This window comes from Physeter macrocephalus, chromosome 21, assembly GCF_002837175.3.
Source record: "Physeter macrocephalus isolate SW-GA chromosome 21, ASM283717v5, whole genome shotgun sequence".
NCBI classification, from domain to species: Eukaryota; Metazoa; Chordata; class Mammalia; order Artiodactyla; family Physeteridae; genus Physeter; species Physeter macrocephalus.
Genome location: NC_041234.1, coordinates 95489531 through 95508444, shown reverse-complemented (window position 1 = coordinate 95508444; position 18914 = coordinate 95489531).

The following is an 18914-nucleotide window of genomic DNA, read 5'->3' as shown; positions in this document are numbered from 1 at the left end:
GCAAGAGGGAAGAGATATGGGAACATATGTATATGTATAACTGATTCACTTTGTTGTAAAGCAGAAACTAACACACCATTGTAAGACAGTTATACTCCAATAAAGATGTTAAAAAAAAAAAAGTCTATGTGAAAATTTCTCCTTCCAGAAGGAAGAGCACCAGATCTCCCTGTAGAGAAATATTTCCCAATAGCCACACCATGTACAGACTAACTGTTATATTTAGACAAAAAATGTTCTAAGTATGTGAACTGCTTGCAAAGTATGGGTCAAGATGAGAAGTAGTAGGAAGGTATATATGAGGAAGGAGGAGGGGTGAAGAGTGCAGTGGGAAAGTAAAGAAAATGATTGTTGATATACTTGGGAAACGTGGGAAAAAATTATTTAAAAGCAGGCTCACATCTGTGAATCTTCCTTTTTTTGTATTAATATTTCATTCCATCTTGTCATATCTTTTTGAATGGCAGAACCTCAAAATAGATAAATGGAAATAATCAACTATGCTCAATTCAAACAACTGAACAGATGAAATATCCTTATTACCCACAATAAGATTAATTTGCTAGTGTCTTAGGTTAGAGAAGGATTGAGTTTTTAAAATTATATACATAATACACCTATGAATGGGTTTGTTTTTCATAGAAAATACAGCTATGTTCTTTCTTTTTCTTTTCTTATTAGTTTTCTTCTTTTTTTCCTGGGAGGGGGTTGAAGTTAAAAACTTTTGGAAACTATATCCTAGAGCCATTTGCTGGCTTCTAGGAATCAAAATGGAAAATTAAATAGGAGAAAAAGCAAAAGCATCTGGGATCCCTCCATTTTATAAATTCCATGGAAAAGAAATCAGGGAGAAATAGTTTATGTAGTGGAAAATCAATTAAAGGCTTAGTCCCATCATATACCCCATTCCACACTCTATAATTCAGCTTGGCAAATAGAATTTATCAGGGACTTGTCATTTTCAGAAACTACTTGGCCTGCGACAAAGCTGCTATCACATATAGGCAGAATAAGAACTGAATACGAAGAGTGGCAGGAAATCTTTCCACTAACCTTCCTAAGTCCCCCAATCCACACATCAATATATGAAATACCATCTTTAGAGATTTTATAATTGCACAGTTTACATCGCAAATTCAGGCATGATATAGTTATTTCAGATTAGTGAGTGATAGCAGGTCCTTTTCCTTTTTGTTCCTGAAACAAGAGCCTAGTGGAAAGGAAATTTTTATTTGGCGAGAGGAATGTATTTTAGGGCTAGTGGGGAGAAGAAAGGAAGGGGGAAAAAAATCTCAGTTTGAGGACCTTCCACATGCATCGACTGCCAATGTCTTGCTTTTGAGGACCTCATCTCTCTAATTGTTCACTCAGACTTGCCTATTGATGTTCTCTATCTTTTCCACAACTTATATTCACCCTCTTCCCAAGGTACCCACCTTTTCTCTTGCCTTCTTACATGACAACAGGAACTAGGTACAGATATTTTCTTGAAGCCAATACCAATGGGTCTGATTTTTAGGAAATCCCAAATACCAGCATTCTAGCTGGCAAAAGAAAGAATTTGAGGACACGGATTTTTTTTCATGTAACCCTTGAATTTGAAACCTAAGTTTTCTTCTCTTAGAAACTCCTTTGCTGCGTTTAAGTTTACAAAACATTAAGTGCTTGAAGTCGTGGCACAGAACAACATGACAAGCCTTCAGAAATGATGGTAAGAATATTAGAATAAGATGAAAGGAGGAGAGAATTGTGCACCCAGCTTCTCAAGGTAATTAGTATCAGAGCTCTCTCATCAATAGGGGGTCTAATGGAATCTGAACCCAAAATAACCTGGAAAGGAAAGAAAGAAGAAAGCTCTCATTTTTCTAGCCTGATGCTTTTTCCAGCCAGATTGCTTTCTAGGTTATAGTCATTAGCACCCACGAATCCCTTCACCACTGTCCTAATCCCAAGGGCCCCAAACTAAGATGAATTTTGTAAATGAGGCTTGTGTCTATGGTCTCCTGGATATTTTATGTTCTTTAAATATATATCTATTAAATAGACATTAATTTGTGGCCAAGACACTGGAGCTAAGCTGTTGGCTGCTTCCTGTAATCTAGCTGCTTCCTGAGCTAGAGAGAATTTGGTGTCTGTTTCAAAGTAGAGGGTAGGGGAGACATTTGCAAACCCTAAAGAAGCGCTGCCTTGGGAATTCTTTCATGGGCTCAGGCAAATGATTAGCATGTGTCTGAAGTCCCTTCGCCCGTGGAGCTCCAAGTTTTCATCTGAATATAGCAGGTCAATTTCTTACTAATAAATGTATACCTACATGCAGTACTTTTGATAATCTTCCTTCCTGCCTAGACTCAAATAATGTCATTTTACATTTTGGTTGATTTTCTATAGACCAGAAGAAAATTGAAATGCTTTGCCTCTTATTTTCAAAGCACTTCCATTTCATATTACAGTTTAAATCTTCTCGTTCTTTTCTCCCCCTCCAACAACCTTTTTTGTTAAGGAACTCTCTTTTCTTTGTGCTCTCCCTTTACCCCATTCCCCTCTTCCTTCTTCAACAGAAAGCTAAATGAAGATATTTTAAAATGCCCTCTAAAGAGGCAGGAAATGGGTTATCATGGAATGAGGGAATTAATCCAGAGTCGAGCAGTCTGGCATTCGAAAGCCATGTTGTATTCTACAGCAGGCAATATTATTTAAATCAAATTGTTATCTAAAATAACATGAAAATATAATGCAAAAAGATTGTACCATGAAAAAACTTGAAATTGCCTTTCCAAAGGCATAAGAGCATTTTATTTTCTATAACATAACACTGATTGGCCTCCATAATAGCTCCGGAAGCTAAGCAATTAGAACACTCTGGGCTAATGTTCTTGGGCCTGGGTAACTGAAATAGAGGAGAAAAAAAAATATAGAGTTATCTTTTAAAACAGCTTAAATGTCTGAGATTCCTGAAATGTCAAAAGATTATTGACTTGGTAAAAACGTCTCAAGGCTTAATATTTAGGCATTCTACAACCAAATAATTGAATGCATATTGTCACTGTTAGAGCTATTCCTTAAAAACATGTTTAAAAGCTGTGTATGAATTTTTAAAAGCATGCATTAAAAATCTTGATGTTTTAGAGTGTCAGAATGAACCTGAATGCTGTCATTTAAATTCAAGGCAAATCCACCCAACCACTATACTAAGTGATTTTCTCATTTAGAGAGCAGAACGCACTGGAGGGTAAGGCACTTCAAACCAGCTGATTTTATTTTTAGCTCTTAAGGAAGTCTAGCCACCAGGACTCCCATCTTCATTTACAGATAGCCTCCACTTTGTCTCCTTTTAGAAAGAGTACCATAGAAAACAGTATTCATGCGGCCTCACAAACTTTTTGCTGAGCAGGAATACTAGGGAAATATGCTCAATAACACAGAAGTAATAGATCTGGCAATTAGCCAGACCAGACAGCCTTGAGGGGTTAGGGATATGGTGGGGCAGAGGTGAGGGGTAGGTTTTTCCTTCCACCTCCCATCCTCCTTACAGAAAATGAAAAGGTAAGTCAACAAATATAAGCATCTGCCTAAGCATAGGATTAGGAATAGAATCTATGATCCTTCCAGGGGAAACATGGAGACCAATCAATTCTCGCCTCATAATTTTTCAGGTGGGAAAACTGACATCTAGAGAGAGAAAGTAATTTGTCCAAGGTTTCCCAACTAGTTAGCATCAGAAACAGGGCTAGGATTTAAGTCTCTGCCCATCCCCTCCAAGGCTCACAGCCTGATCCAGAGCCTTTTGGATCCTATAAATGGGACTCAATCCTGCCTAGGTAAAGATGCAGCTCTTGGGAGTGAAAAATTGCCCAACCAGTCCAAAATAGATATTGCCTTTCTTCTGCTGTGGTTCACATTCTTTGCAGTTTTGCATTGGGTCACCAAAGCTATCTCTTGGGTCTCAAAGGCCAAGCCATTAAAGTACATCTGTTTTCTGTGGAAAGACCATCTTCAGTGTCAAGAACCCTGGAATGGCAGTGGGGATGATGCTGACCTAGGCAACATATATTGCTAATGGAGTGTAAAGTGGAAAAATCAGGTTAACTGCTTGTGGATGAATCCATTTGCCTGTTAAGATAGCAAAATGGGCATTCACCCTTATGGAGGACATGTAATAAAGTCTTAAGTGGAAAGTTTTGCCCAAGTTGCTGTCACAGTCCCTGAACACTCAAAATGAGTACTTTAAATACAGCAACAATATGGCACTATTGTACGGTAAAAATCATCTTAGTAGGAGATGCAAGCCCTATTTTCAAATACACCCTAAATAGTCCATTTACTCCAACAAATGGCAGCTGATTGGGCTGTGCTGTAATTGGGTACAGCGTTGAAGAGCTGCTTTGCCTATTATTTAAATTTCCAGTGAAGAAATAGCTAGTTCCTTCATCTCTACTCGACTCATTTTTCTTTCAGGACCACAGATGTGTCGTGGCCATAGCACAGTTCCAGAGAAGGAAATAAGTGAGGGAGCTTAGGAAACGCAGCTCTGCTGCAGCACAATTCGCAGTCATGACAACCAAGCCGCCTCTGCAAATGGTTTAGGCCCATCTTCTCTCCAGGCATCTGCTTAGCAGCTCAAGGAACTTAGCTGACAGCAGGGATAATTTGCAGACTACAGCCCTGCTCTGTCAGGCGAGGAGCACACCCCCTTCCTTCCCATTCTCCTTGCCCAGGTGGCCGTTGCGGGTGGCCTGAGGTAGGATGTATGCAAATTTAATCAAGCCAACAACTGTATTTGAGCACCTGTTCAGTGTCTGGCTTTGTATTGCACTTTGTGGGAGACTATAATCCTATAATTCCATGGGGGAAAGTTAGAAGGGAAAAATGGTAATACAATTCAAATAGCATGTACTATTTTTCTCTGTTATATTTCACAGGCATCAGAGATTAAATATATCCAAAATGATATTCCTACCCAAACCTACTCCTCCTCCTGTTGCCTTCATGTATGAAGAAATAAACCTGCCATCCAGCTACTTTCCCGAATGGGAAACCTAGACGGGACCTTTGCCTTGTCCCCTTTTCTCATCTCTGACATCCAACCTCCTTACTATGGAGTTTCAGTTGATTCTACATCATTAATATCACTTAACTATATCCCCTCCCTTCCATTCCTACTAGCACAATTTCAGGCATTATTCATTTTTCAACAATAATATGGGAATAGCCTCCAAAGACTTTCCCTGCTACTGTTCTTCCCTCTCCAGTTCACTTTTCTCACTGCTCCCAAACTGAGCTTTATATAAAACATGATCTAAAATTTGATCTCATCATTTCTCTACTTGAAATCCTTCAGCTACGGCCTATAACTTTCAGAGAAAATATAACCTTTGAGCATGGCATGTAAGTCACACTGTGATCTGGCTTCTGCCTATCTCATTCAAATATCAATCATGTTTCATGTATTATTATAAATCTTGCCTATCAAAAGAGGTCTCTAATCAAGTTAATGTAGACTCTAAATAACAAAATATATATTTGAAAATATTCTGTATTTGGGGGTATTTAGTGATACCGATAGGTCTTCCTTTCTGAATTCCTGTATTCTGTTTATTTCCTAAATTAGGGTAAGCAATGGTGGGACTTGATTCAGTAATTAATGTTCACCAGGGAATCCATTGCCATGTGCTCCAGGACCCTTTAGGCTGTTGAAATCTTGTTTTATAGAAACAGGCCTACGTCCTCAGGTGTGTCTGTGATTTATACCTGCTGTTTCTTGAGGTTTCGTTCTTGTTAAGCATCACCGTGGCTGAGAAGAATAATGGGGGTTTAGAGGATAAATATGTTATAAAATATTAGATAACTTTTAATCATGTCTTCTTATAAAGATTCAGTTGTGCATCCTCAGCTTGAATTACCTAGAAGTAACAGAATCTGGTCGGCCCAAAAGATTATTGGCACCTGAGGAAGTTGATGAGTCAGATGTGTCCTCCTAGAGGAGAGAATTCTAGAAACTCAGCTAGATGACTTCACAGAGGTTACTTGTCTGGACCTTCTATTCTCAATCTCCCTTGCCCCCGGCCTCATCATGGTACATTTTCCCTGTGGTAGACTGAATATATCAGCAATGTATTTATTTCAAAATATGTTAATTGAAGACCTACTCTGTTCTAGGCTTTGGGCTAAAAACTGTGGATATAATGGTAAGCCAAAGAGTCATGGCAATTATATTCTGGTGTGTGTAGATGGGAGGTGGGGGGAGCAGGTGTTAATCAAATTTTCACACAAGTAAATGTGAAGTTTTAATAGTGACAAGTGACATGTGCTTCAAAATAAATTATCAATAGCAGAGAATGCTACTTAAATAGAGTAGTCAGATAAATCTCTGAGATGTCATATAAACTGGGACCAGTTAGATTAAAAAGAGCTAGTAATGCAAAGAGTTGAGAGATGAACGTGCCAGTCATATCGGAGAGAATGTCCAAGTCCCTGAAGTACATTGAATGCTTGTTGTTCTAAGAACAGAGGCGTTCTTAATGTGTCTGGAGCCTGGCAAGTAGGAGGGTGAGAGGCTGAGTAAGTGTAGTAAGTGGGAGAGGTGAGATTAATTTGGGGAGGTAAATAAGGGCCAGAACATGCAGGGACCTAAAGATGAAGATGAGAAGTTTAGGTTTCATTGTAATAGAAATGACAGTCTTCAAATGATTTTAATCATGATAGGACAATGATGTAAGTTCAAAAAATATCACTGACTATGGGGGGATGGTGCAAATGGAGCAGTGAGGCCAGTTTGGAGGCTATCCCAGATGAAAGAACTAGTGCACTAGATTAGGATGATAGTGGTGGGGGAGGAGAGCAATGGCTGAATTCTGGATATATTTTGGAGTAAAATCCCCTTGACTTACTAATGGACTAGTTGTTGGGTGGTAATCTATGACATCCAGATTTCTGGTATCAGCAATTGCATAGTAGTGGCATTTTCTGAAATGGGGAAGACTGCGGTAGGGACAGGTTGTGGGGAGGTAGAAATCAAAAGTGCCGCTTTGAACTTGTTTCTATTAGATAATCCCGGAAGATGCTCTAACTATGGTTAATGCTGTGAGAATGTTACTGGGCCCTTTCCAGATTCTTGGACAGTAATACCATGGAAATGAATATCGCTTCCACAAGACTCTTAGGCAAGCAAAGCTTTGTATTAAAAGAGATAGCTTGTGCACAAGGGAGAAGGCAGAAAAAAAAGTGCCGGCTCCCCAGTAGAAGGGGCAAGTTGCTTTTACAACAAAAGGGAGGGTTTGCCTCATGATCACTGATAATTTCCAGAAATTGTCGAACTTCTTTGATCAAGAGCAGGTGGCTCCATGGTGGCTGTCAGGAAGTGCTTCTGTGAGAGGAAAAGAATGCATGAGAAGTTTCCGCAAGAAAATACATGAACAGATGAGGTTAAAATATAGAGTTGAGCTTCTTGTCTTGTGGCAACTAGGCATACTCATTAGTGTAACAGAGATAAAGTTAATTTTTTTTTATTCCTGCAAGCCTGGTTTTTGTCTCTGGGACTCAGGCCCCCAAGAGCCTTTGTTTTTTTTTTTTTTTTAGCTTGCAAGGCCTGTTTTGCCCAAGGTTGTTCCCTGGTCCTTATCCAAAATGGCTGTGCTCTTGTCTTCCTGTCTCAAGAAGAATGGACTATAGGAGACCAAGAGAAATAATAGTTCAAGTAGGAAACTGTGATAGTAGCTTAAGTAAGAGGGAATGTTTGGCTTGGATTAGTGTAGCTCAGTAATAGATTTGAAAATAACTTTAATTTGAGAGTAAAGTTTGAAAGTCACTTTAATTTCCTATGTCTTTTATTGTTTGGTACCATCCCCAGTGGCAATCAGATATTTGACTTGAGATCTGTGAGTTCCCTTGCCTTTTCCCCCTTCTGTGTATGGACAGGAAACCTTGGTAATTTGACTTCGTGACTGGGTGCTATCAGGGATCATTTATTTGTATCCACAGTAGTATCTCAGTGTTGAAAAGTCCCTGCACAGTTATTTAGTCAAACCTTCCAGCAGATACCATCCTTTATGAATCCCTGAATTCCTAGCTTAAAACAAAATAAGGTGTATATCTAGAAGAACATAGTTTTCACGATGAATCAAGCTGGTGAGAAAAGCAGCCTCCAGGTGGAAAAAGATACCTAACACGTCAAGTTCCAAGAAAGCAGTTGAGTCAGAAATTTTTCTGCATTGACCTTTATGAGGCTTAAGTGAAAAATGCTTATTGAGTGTTACTGTGTGACTTGGTATCCCGTTCTTGAAGAGTGGATTGGAATCCATCTCGCAGAACCAGGGAGATCAGGACTTTTCTAAGTTACTAGTCTTCCTCCAGATCCCTAGCTATAAACAGAAAGCTAGAGTCATCGAAGGAATTGGAAAAATTGTTTAAAAGATAAAACATTTTATCTCTAAGCAACTTTAAGAAATCATCAGGACCAGTTTACTTATGTTAGGTAAGTAGATAGGCACAGAGGCAGCCTGGTGATGTGAAAAGAATAAGGACTTTGGAGTCCAACAGACCCAAGTGGAATCCTGAGTCCATCACTTATTAGCTATGTATCCTTAGGCAAATTACTTAATGTTTCTAAGCCTCAGTTTCTTTGTGAAACTGGAGTTGTGAATGTCACATTGTTCATGAGTGTCACATTAAAATATTTAACATATGCAAAGCACTTATTATATGATAAATGCTCAATAAACAGTGGCTATAATGTTCACAGAATAGATTTTGAAATAACACCTTTATTGAGATATATTTCAGATAACTACAACTCACCTACTTGAAGTATAGAATTCAATGGTTTCTAATATCGCAGAATAGAATAGATGTTAAAACAGACAACAGTAGCAATTAGAGCATGAAAAACTGGACTAGATGAGTATTTTTGAATGAATGTGTGATCAACACTTCACTGGGGACACAAAGCAGGCACTCAAGTACTAGTGGATAAAATTAGGTTGACCTGAAAATCTCTGTGACCATGCAAGTGTTTATCTGAATTTTTTTTAACCAAAAGTGTCACCTGCATCTGTCCATTCGAAAGTAATATATTCAAAAAGAATATGGGGAAGTAAATGACACAGAATTGGTAGGTGGTTTTATGGCATTGCTTCTTTGAATCTACACACATATGTATCTGAAAACTTGTGGCCTCCTTTACACACATACATCATATACAAAAGTCTGGCTTCTTATGTTGTGTATTTCCTTTTGTTCTTACGATGACTTTGATACTTACACAACCTTAAGAAAAATGAATCTGGATGATCTTTTCCCTGAATCTTTATGCAAACTACCATTTTTGGATAAAATAAAAGCAGCATGGGGAAAAACAAAGGTGAAGGGAGAGAAAGAGTGAAATATAGTACTAACATATGTGACCAACTGATACCTGCTAAGAAAAATGTGGCCCAGTGGTTTTCTAAGAGATACTAGACTATGTGAAGAGATGAGCATATATGAGAATTTCCCAAGCCCAACTTCTTAATCTCACAGCAGATTATTTTAGCTCATTATATGAGACTTTTTATTTTGTGAGATGATTTTATAGGTGAACTACATGTGTTTGTGTATGTGAGTGTTAGGAAAAACCATCTTGCCTGATTTTTTTGCAAAGCCAATTTCCAGACTACATATCGGCGATTTTGTCACCAGCTAGACTGCACTTTGTTTGATACTAAAGGTTTTGGAAAGGCAAGTGAATATATTTCAAGTTGATAATGTTGCCTTTCCACAATTTTCTTATTAGTTCCAGTGCCAATTGTGAATCATCTCATCAAGCCTTTGGACTTTAACAGCCCAATTTTAGTACTTGTTCACACTTCAGTACTCAAGTGTCACCAGTTACATTATTACATTGCGTGTTTATTAAACTATATTTTACATCACACTGAGTAATTCTCTTATGGAAACATCCTCTGAATATTTTTAAATCTTTGATTTGAGCTTCAGAATTTTGATCAGTAGGTGAGCAATAATCTCTCTTTTCTGTTTATGAGAAGTTAAATATCAGAAATTGCAGGATGCATTAGCAAGCAACAGCCCCTATTCAATAGTTACCGTTTTATCCATTATCTCCACAGGTGTTTTATTTCATTTTACATATTATTTCATTATAAATACATCATGTATGTTTCATTATATAGCACACTTACCATACCTTATTTCTGAAGGAAAGTTGTCAGCTGTATTATTCATTCAGATAAACACTGGAAAATACTGTTAGATAGCCAGATATTTTGCCTACCTGGCATCTAACATCTAGTTAAGTAGAAGTATCAGGATACAGAAAAACCTCAGACTGCATAAAAAGGGTGCTTCTGGTTAATTGAATATTCTAGTGATCTGAGGGTTAGAAATAAGAACAAAAATGTGTTTATTTTACTCTTTTTTTAGTGGATATTTTTCTGAAGTATGAAAGTCTATTTTATTCCATTAGTAAGTAAAGTCTAGTAACCACTAAATCTTTGTTTGTTGACTAAGGATCTTGCAGGACAAGAGGATCATTTTCCAGAAATTTTTGCTTAAACAAAGCGTACAACATGAGCTTTAATTTTACAATGTGTCTCTTTCTCCTAAAAGAAGAGACATTTACATAAGGGCTTCGGTTAGTAGAGTTCTGATTAATTGAAATATTACTGCAATTAAATATATTGTTCAACTATATGGGTTAAGAGTGTAGATTCTTAACTAAGCTCAATTCCTTGATCTGCTTCAACCTAGTAATGTGATGATGTGTATCTGTCTTAACCCCTGTGACCCCCATTTTCTGTTTTCTGTCGAATGAGAATGGTAACAGTACCTAGTGCAGAAAGTTGTTGTGGGAATCAAATGGATCATTACATGTATAGTGCTTAGGCTAGTATGGGTAGATAGTAAGTGGTCAAATAATTTTAGTTGTAATTATTGTTCCAGCTGTTTGCCATGGTATGGGCTTAAGCATAGTTATAGGGTTGGGAGAGTGGCTGAAGGATCCTTTTATCTACTCTTTTTCTTTTTGCTAATTTTTAAAAAAGTCCCTTAAGACTTTTCATACTATTCCATATGGTATCTCCTGAACTTGCTAGTGAACAGAAAAAATCTTCCTTCCTTCCTTCCTCCCTTCCTTCCGTCCTCCAGATGAAATGAAAGAGAAACTCTTAAGGACTAGAACACCTGTATGTGTCGGGAAACTCAACATTAGGCTCAGGAAAAGTCATTTCTTTGCAGTAGAAATAGTACAGCAAATACATTTCTCTTCAAGCATAATAGTGTTCAGGTCTGGGCTGTACTAATAGTAGAAAAAGAGGTGTTTGGGGTGAAGGATTATAGGGCAAGAAACAGGACTTTGAGCCTGAGACATGTGCAGAGATCAAAGCCAGCTTTGAGCATAGGTAGAATGAACATATGTCTAGATAGAGTAAGTCTAAAGTAGAAAACAAATGTTCTCATCTATGTCCCCACCCCTCTAACGTCATATATTACAAAATGTCTGCCATAATGTTTTATTTTCCCACTCTATAATTCTGAACAAGAATTTCATTCTCTGGGAAAAATTATTTAAATATCAGTCACTTGTTTACTAATCTGTGTCACTCACAGAGTCCAGAAGAGATGAAGCACTGGATGGGAAAATTTCCCTGGGGGTTGGGGGGGGGGGAAATTAGCACTTGTTGACTGTTTACTATGGCTCAGGACTTTGTGGGTCTCAACTAATGAACTTCACATACAACCCTAGAAATAGGTATTATTATCTCTATAATGAAGACACTGAGACTCAGAGAAATCAAGCAAATTGCCATTAAGTATCAGAGAAGAGATTTGAACCTAAGATAATCTGAGATTTTTCCATGTCTGAATTTGGGAGGAAGTGTCTAAGAGCATTGCAGGTGGGGAAATGAAGCAAATAATGGAGTGGAGGTAAACCCAAGGAGGAAAATATGTCTTCCAGTTTTACATCCATAGCTCCAATACCATTAGAATGAGTTTATGGTTGTCATTCAATGTGACATATGTAAGAAAGAGGAGACACAGTATCAGAGAGTCTAGTCTGTTCAAATAACATTCATTGAATTTGTACTGTGTACCAGTCAATGTGCTTGAGGCTAAGAATAAAAAGATAAAACACAACCATTTCCTACCTTCAAGGGGGTTACTTTCTGATATGACAGAATATTGCTTTGTAAAAATGTGGTTCTCGAATTGGATGCATGCAGCAACATTGCAAAGGGAACATAAAATCAAAGGAGAAGCATAGGAAATTATTTTGAACATCAATTTTACCCAGTGGCAAATAATTTAAAATGTTAATTCTTATAATTAAATGACATAAAATGGAATAGTATGCACCATTTACATGAAGTGTTTAAAGCTTTATTGAAGTAAACTGCACATATTAAAAGTTCACAGTTTCGTAAGTTTTCACATATGTATACAACTGTGAAACTATTACCACAGTCAACATGATGATTATACCCATCACTCCAAAAGTTTTATTGTGCCTCTTCTATCCTTCACTTCCCTCCTCCTTTATATTATATATTATATATATATAATATAGATAAATTATAGATAAAGACTATAGATAAATTTGCATTTTCTAGAATTCTACATAAATGAGTATACACTCTTTTTGCCTGGCTTTTTTCACTCAGCAAATTTATTTTGAGATTCATCAGTGTTATTATGTGTATCAATAGTTCACTTCTTTTTATTAATGAGTAGTATTCCACTCTATGGATATACCAAAAATTTATCCAATCACCTGTTGATGGACATTTGGGTTGTTTCCAGTCTATGGCTAGTACACACAAAGCTACCATGAACATTCATGTACAAATGTTTGCATGGATACACACTCTAGTTTCTCTTGGGTAGTAACTAGGAGTAAAATGATTAAATCTTATGATAGGAGTATGTTTAACTTTTTAGAAAACTGCCAAAGTGGTTGTACCATTTAACAAAGTTATCAGCAGTATATGAGAATTCTAGCTCCTTCACATAACTATCAACACTTGGTATGGGAATACTTTAAAAATTTTTGCTATTCTAATAAGTGTGCATTAGAATCTCACTGTAGAGGGGCAGAGTCAAGATGGCGGTGTGGAAAGATGCCGAGTTAGCATCTCCCCACAACTAGGGTGCCTGCCGGCCGCTGGTGGCGGATGCTGACACCCAAGGAGATGGGAGGAACCCCCAAGAGAACTGGGAGAACGTGGAGGGACTGAGGAGGGAGGAGGAGTGGAGGCCAAACAGGATTGGTGCCCCTGAGGTAAGGGAGATCAGGAGAGGCAGGCGGGAGGGGCTCTCCAGGAGGAGCGGGAGAGGACTGGAGGGCGTTTGCCCTGCCCACTCAGGCCCTGGGAGCTTGCTGAGCTCCCAGGCTGGTCCCCTGCCCTCCAAGGCCCCCCTCTCCCCCTGGCCACATTGGTCCTGGGGGCATAGGAGAGAGGCTGGGGAGATCAGGAGAGGCAGGTGGGAGGAGCCATCCTGGACGAGCTGGAGAGGAGCAGAGTGTGTTTGCCTCACCACTTGAGCCCAGGAAACCTGCTGGGCTCCCAGATGAGGTCTCCTGCCCTCTGAGACGAGGGGTGGGGGGCATGCCTGGGCCCCTTCTGTTCTGTTGAGCCTAAGCCCCACCCCCCACAGCCCCCAGGGCCTTTTCCAGCCCTGTGGGTCCAGAGCATAGACCCCGCCCACCACCAAACCTCGCCCCTGCTTAGACACTGCCTTCCACAGCCAAAGCCTTCCCCCTCCCCTTTTTTTCTCTTTTTTTTCTTTTCTTTTCCCTGCTCCTCTTTTTTACTATTGTGGTAGGGTTGTACCTTATGGTTGTTGATTCATCTATATTTTTATCTTTATATTCTTTCTAAGATCTGTTAGTTTCCTGGGCTAATTTTATTTTTTACTTTGTTATTGTTCTCTCTCTTTTATTTTTTGCCACCCCACACAGCTTGAGGGATCTTGGTTCATGAACTGGGGGTCAGGCCAAAGCTCCTGCAGTTGGAGCTCTGATTCTGAACCCACAGCAAGCATCATACTCAATGGTGAAAAACTGAAAGAATTTCCACTAAGATCAGGAATAAGACAAGGAGGTCCACTCTTGCCTCTCTTATTCAACATAGTTTTGGAAGTCCTAGCCACAGCAATCAGAGAAGAAAAAGAAATAAAAGGAATACAAATAGGAAAAGAAGGGTAAAACTGTCACTGTTTGCAGATGACATGATGCTATACGTAGAAAATCCTGAAGATGCCACCAGAAAACTACTAGAACTAATCAATGAATTTGGTAAGGTTGCAGGATACAAAATTAATGCACAGAAATTTCCGGCATTCCTATACACCAACAACGAAAAATCAGAAAGAGAATTTAAGGAAACAATCCCATTTACCATCGCAACAAAAAGGATAAAATAACTAGGAATAAACCTGCCTAAGGAGGTGAAAGACTTGTACTCAGAAAACTATAAAACACTGATGAAAGAAATGAAAGATGACATAAAGAGATGGAGAAATATACCATGTTCTTGGATTGGAAGAATCATTATTGTGAAAATGACTATACTACCCAAAGCAATCTACAGATTCAATACAATCCCTATCAAACTACCAATGGCATTCTTCACAGAATTAGAACAAAAAATCGTACAATTTGTTTGGAAACACAAAAGACCCAGAATAGCTAAAGAAATCTTGAGAAAGAAAAACAGAGTTGGAGGAATCAGGCTCCCTGACTTCAAACTATACCACAAAGCTACAGTAATCAAGACAGTATGATACTGGCACAAAAACAGAAATATAGACCAATGGTACAGGATTGAATGCTGAGAGATAAGCCCACACACATACAGTCACCTAATTTATGACAAAGGAGGCAAGAACATACAATGGAGAAAAGACAGCCTCATCAAAAAGTGGTGCTGGGAAAACTGGACAGCTACATGTAGAAGAATGAAATTAGAACACTACCTAACAAACACCATACACAAAAATAAACTCCAAATGGATTAAAGACCTAAATGTAAGACCAAACACTATAAAACTCTTAGAGGAAAACATAGGAAAAACACTCTTAGACATAAACCACAGCAAGATCTTTTACGACCCACCTCCTAGAGTAACGGAAATAAAAAATATAAACAAATGGGACTTAATTAAACTTAAAAGCTTTTGCACAGCAAAGGAAACCATAAATAAGACAAAAAGACAACCCTCAGAATGGGCGAAAATATTTGCAAATGAAACAACAGACCCTGAGAAAACCATAATTCAAAAATAGACATGTACCACAATGTGCACTGCAGCACTATTACAATAGCCAGGATATGGAACCAACGTAAATGTCCATCGACAGATGAATGGAAAAAGAAGATGTGGCACATATATACAATGGAATATTACTCAGCCATCAAAAGAAACGAAATTGAGTTATTTGCAGTGAGGTGGATGGACCAAGAGTCTGTCATACAGAGTGAAGTAAGTCAGAAAGAGAAAAACAAATACCGTATGCTAACGCATATATATATATGGAATCTAAAAAAAAAAAAAGGTACTGAACCTAGTTGCAGGGCAGGAATAAAGATGTAGACATAAAGAATGGACTTGAGGACACAGGGTGGGAGCAGGAAGCTGGGGCGAAGTAGAGTAGCTTGACATATATACACTACTGTCAGTTGTATGTGATGATGTCAGCCTTTGTGTTTTTACAGTTCAGCTTTCATGTCTTTGCTAAATGATCTTGAAATGTGAGTGATGTTACATTACATTATGTGTCTTAAAACACTGACATTTTATTCATTAAATCTTTAAATGGTTTTATATGACTGTATTTGCAACCTGGGTCTGAAAATTTGGAAATTTTATAATTTGAAGTAAGAGCAATAATGTAATGACCAACCAGTCTGGCCAACCCTGAAACAACATTAAGATCAGATTGAAACCATGTTCAAATTGAAGTATCTAAAAATCTAGAGATTAGTTAATGTTCACAGTTCTTTCATATATATTTCTTTGATGCATCACTGATGGATCCAGTTTCTCTTACACAAATAACCTATTAGAGTAAAAGAGGATGAAGGGAAAAACCTTGACATCTGCATTTATTTCTAGGTCACTGAATAAGAAAAATTCCATTTAATTCCATTTTGCAGATTTAATTTTCACTTTAAGATGCAAGGTTTAATCTTAAATCACCTTCCCACTTCAATTCATGCACCTCTGTGGTCTCTTTTTTCTTTGGAATTTCTACCTCAAACTCTTTGTTCCAGTCTGACTGCTTTTCTGTCAGTTCCTTGGACACATTATGCTCACTTGTGCCTCAGGGGCTTCAGCTCCTCAGGGGGGCCTTCCCTGGCCTCAATACTGAGTTAGAACCACCGTAGCACCTGTACTTCCTATTTGCAATATTCTCCACACCTGTTTTATTTATTTAGTGTCTGTCTTCTCCACTGAAGTCTGTGAGGGCAGAACTTATATTTAACTTGTTCACTACTGTATTTTCGGTACTTAGCCTACAGTTACTAAGTTTCTGGTAGGGCTTTCAGGAAGCCCTTCTAGGTTAACCCCTTCAGACACTTAGCATTTGTATCAGTGCTTTCCCTAGGAGGTATATATGGTACACATTATATGAATTTCCATTTGCTTATAGTTGGCACTGTAGACATCACATTTTTGCCCTAAGAATTAGTTTATCTTCCCAACTAGATTGGGGGATCATTGATAGGTAGAATAAAGTCTACTTCCACATCACCCATCTTGGCTAGAACTGTACTCTGACTCTGTTGAAAATAAGTACTGTTGTATAAAGATACCCATAAGCATGTATACAGTAATCCCCTCTTATCCATCCTCAGTAGATGCTTGAAACCTTGAATAGTATCGAACCCTATATATACTGTGTTTTTCTATGATACATACTTATGATAAAATTTAATTTATAAATTAAACACAGTAAGAAATGAACAATAATAATAAAATAGGTCAGTTATAATAATGTACTGTAATAAAAGTTATGTGAATGTGGTCTCTCTCTCTCAAAATATCTTATTGCATACACTTAACGTCTTTTCCATATTAACAAAACACTTATCATGCACGGTGGCCATTACTTTGGCAGTTTGCGGTGTGGCAGCAAAACTGGCATGAATTTATTTTCCTTCTTCACAATTTCATGGATAGAAGATTTGTTCTTACTGTAGATCTTAGCAACCTCAGAGTACAATTTTTTTTCTTTCCTTATTAAGTCAAGAACTTTCACCATTTCACTTGAAGCACTTTATGGCTTTTCTTTGGCATATCCGAATTGCCAGCATCACTCCTCTTGAGCTTTGAGGCCATTATTAAGTAAAATACGGGTTACTTGAGCACAAGCACTGTGATACCATGGCAGTTGATCTCATAACGGAGATGGCTACTACTAAATGACTAGTGGGCAGGATACACTGGACAAAGGGATAATTCACGTCCAGGCAAGATGGAGCAGGAAAGCGTGAGATTTCATCACGCTACACAGAACGGCATACAATTTAGAACTTATGAATTGTTTATTTTTAGAATTTTCCATTTAATATTTTTGGACCATGGTTGCCTGCAGGTAACTGAAACCACAGAAAGTGAAACCGTGGATTAGGGGGGACTATTATACTTCCAGATATGGAGATAGTCATCTTATTTTCTTGTCCAAGCTGAGCTGAGTCTTATTCCAGATTGAAGTAGGCTTGATTATTTTTCCTGCACCAAGTACATAAAGCATTTAAATTACAAGGCAGAGTAAATATGTTTAATTTTAAGAAACTAACCGGAATTTTATTTATAACATATATATATGTAGGCACATGTTAACTTCTTTAAAAATTATTCCTGCTTATAAACACTTGAAATGATGAGAAGTAAATTGGTTTTACATCTGTTGCTTCACAACCGTATAGAACATTGTAATCATTGGATTTATTTGCTTCTGAACTATCAGAAATCAGACTTATGCAAACTCCATACGGTGATGTTTAAAAATGCATTTAGCATCTTGTTAAGATTCAGGCATCTGTTAACCTTACTTTGCTACAGATACACTAACGCATACACACACACACACATATATACAGACAAAGGCACATACTAATATATTAATCTTCTCTGTCCTGGCCCTGTTGGAATAACAATTCCTAAAAAATAGAGTATAGAGTTAATAGACAAATGTTTAGTTTACGGTACTCTAATTTCAGGTAAATATTAAGCATAAAACATAAACCCTTTCTCACCAACACCTTATTAGGACTCAGCCTAGAACTACAGTGCCAAACCTGGCAATTTTTACATAATGGGTATCTGGTAGTGTTTTCTTTAATTTATGAAATTAGTAGTCCTGTACTGGCCATGAAAAATTGTCTACTATTTCAGCATAGTAATCTGGGTGTGGAATTTTTATGATAATTTGTGTAGCAATAAATTGGATTAACTGTATAGAGATATTATACACTTGTTTTAGATAAGATTTTTCTCTGCCACAATTATTCTCACTTTCTTCTGGTTACTTGGTTACTTCTGGAAATTACTTTAAATATGAAAATCAGATATAGTTTGTTTTTTCTAGCATCTTTTTTTTAACATCTTTATTGGAGTAAAATTGCTTTACAATGGTGTGCTAGTTTCTGCTTTACAACGAAGTGAATCAGTTATACACATACATATGTTCCCATATCTCTTCCCTCTTGCATCTCCCTCACTCCCACCCTCCCTATCCCACCCCTCTAGGTGGTCACAAACCACCTAGCTGATCTCCCTGTGCAATGCGGCTGCTTCCCACTAGCTATCCACCCTACGTTTGGTAGTGTATATATGTCCATGCCACTCTCTCACTTCGTCACAGATTACCCTTCCCCCTCCCCATATCCTCAAGTCCATGCTCTAGTAGGTCTGTGTTT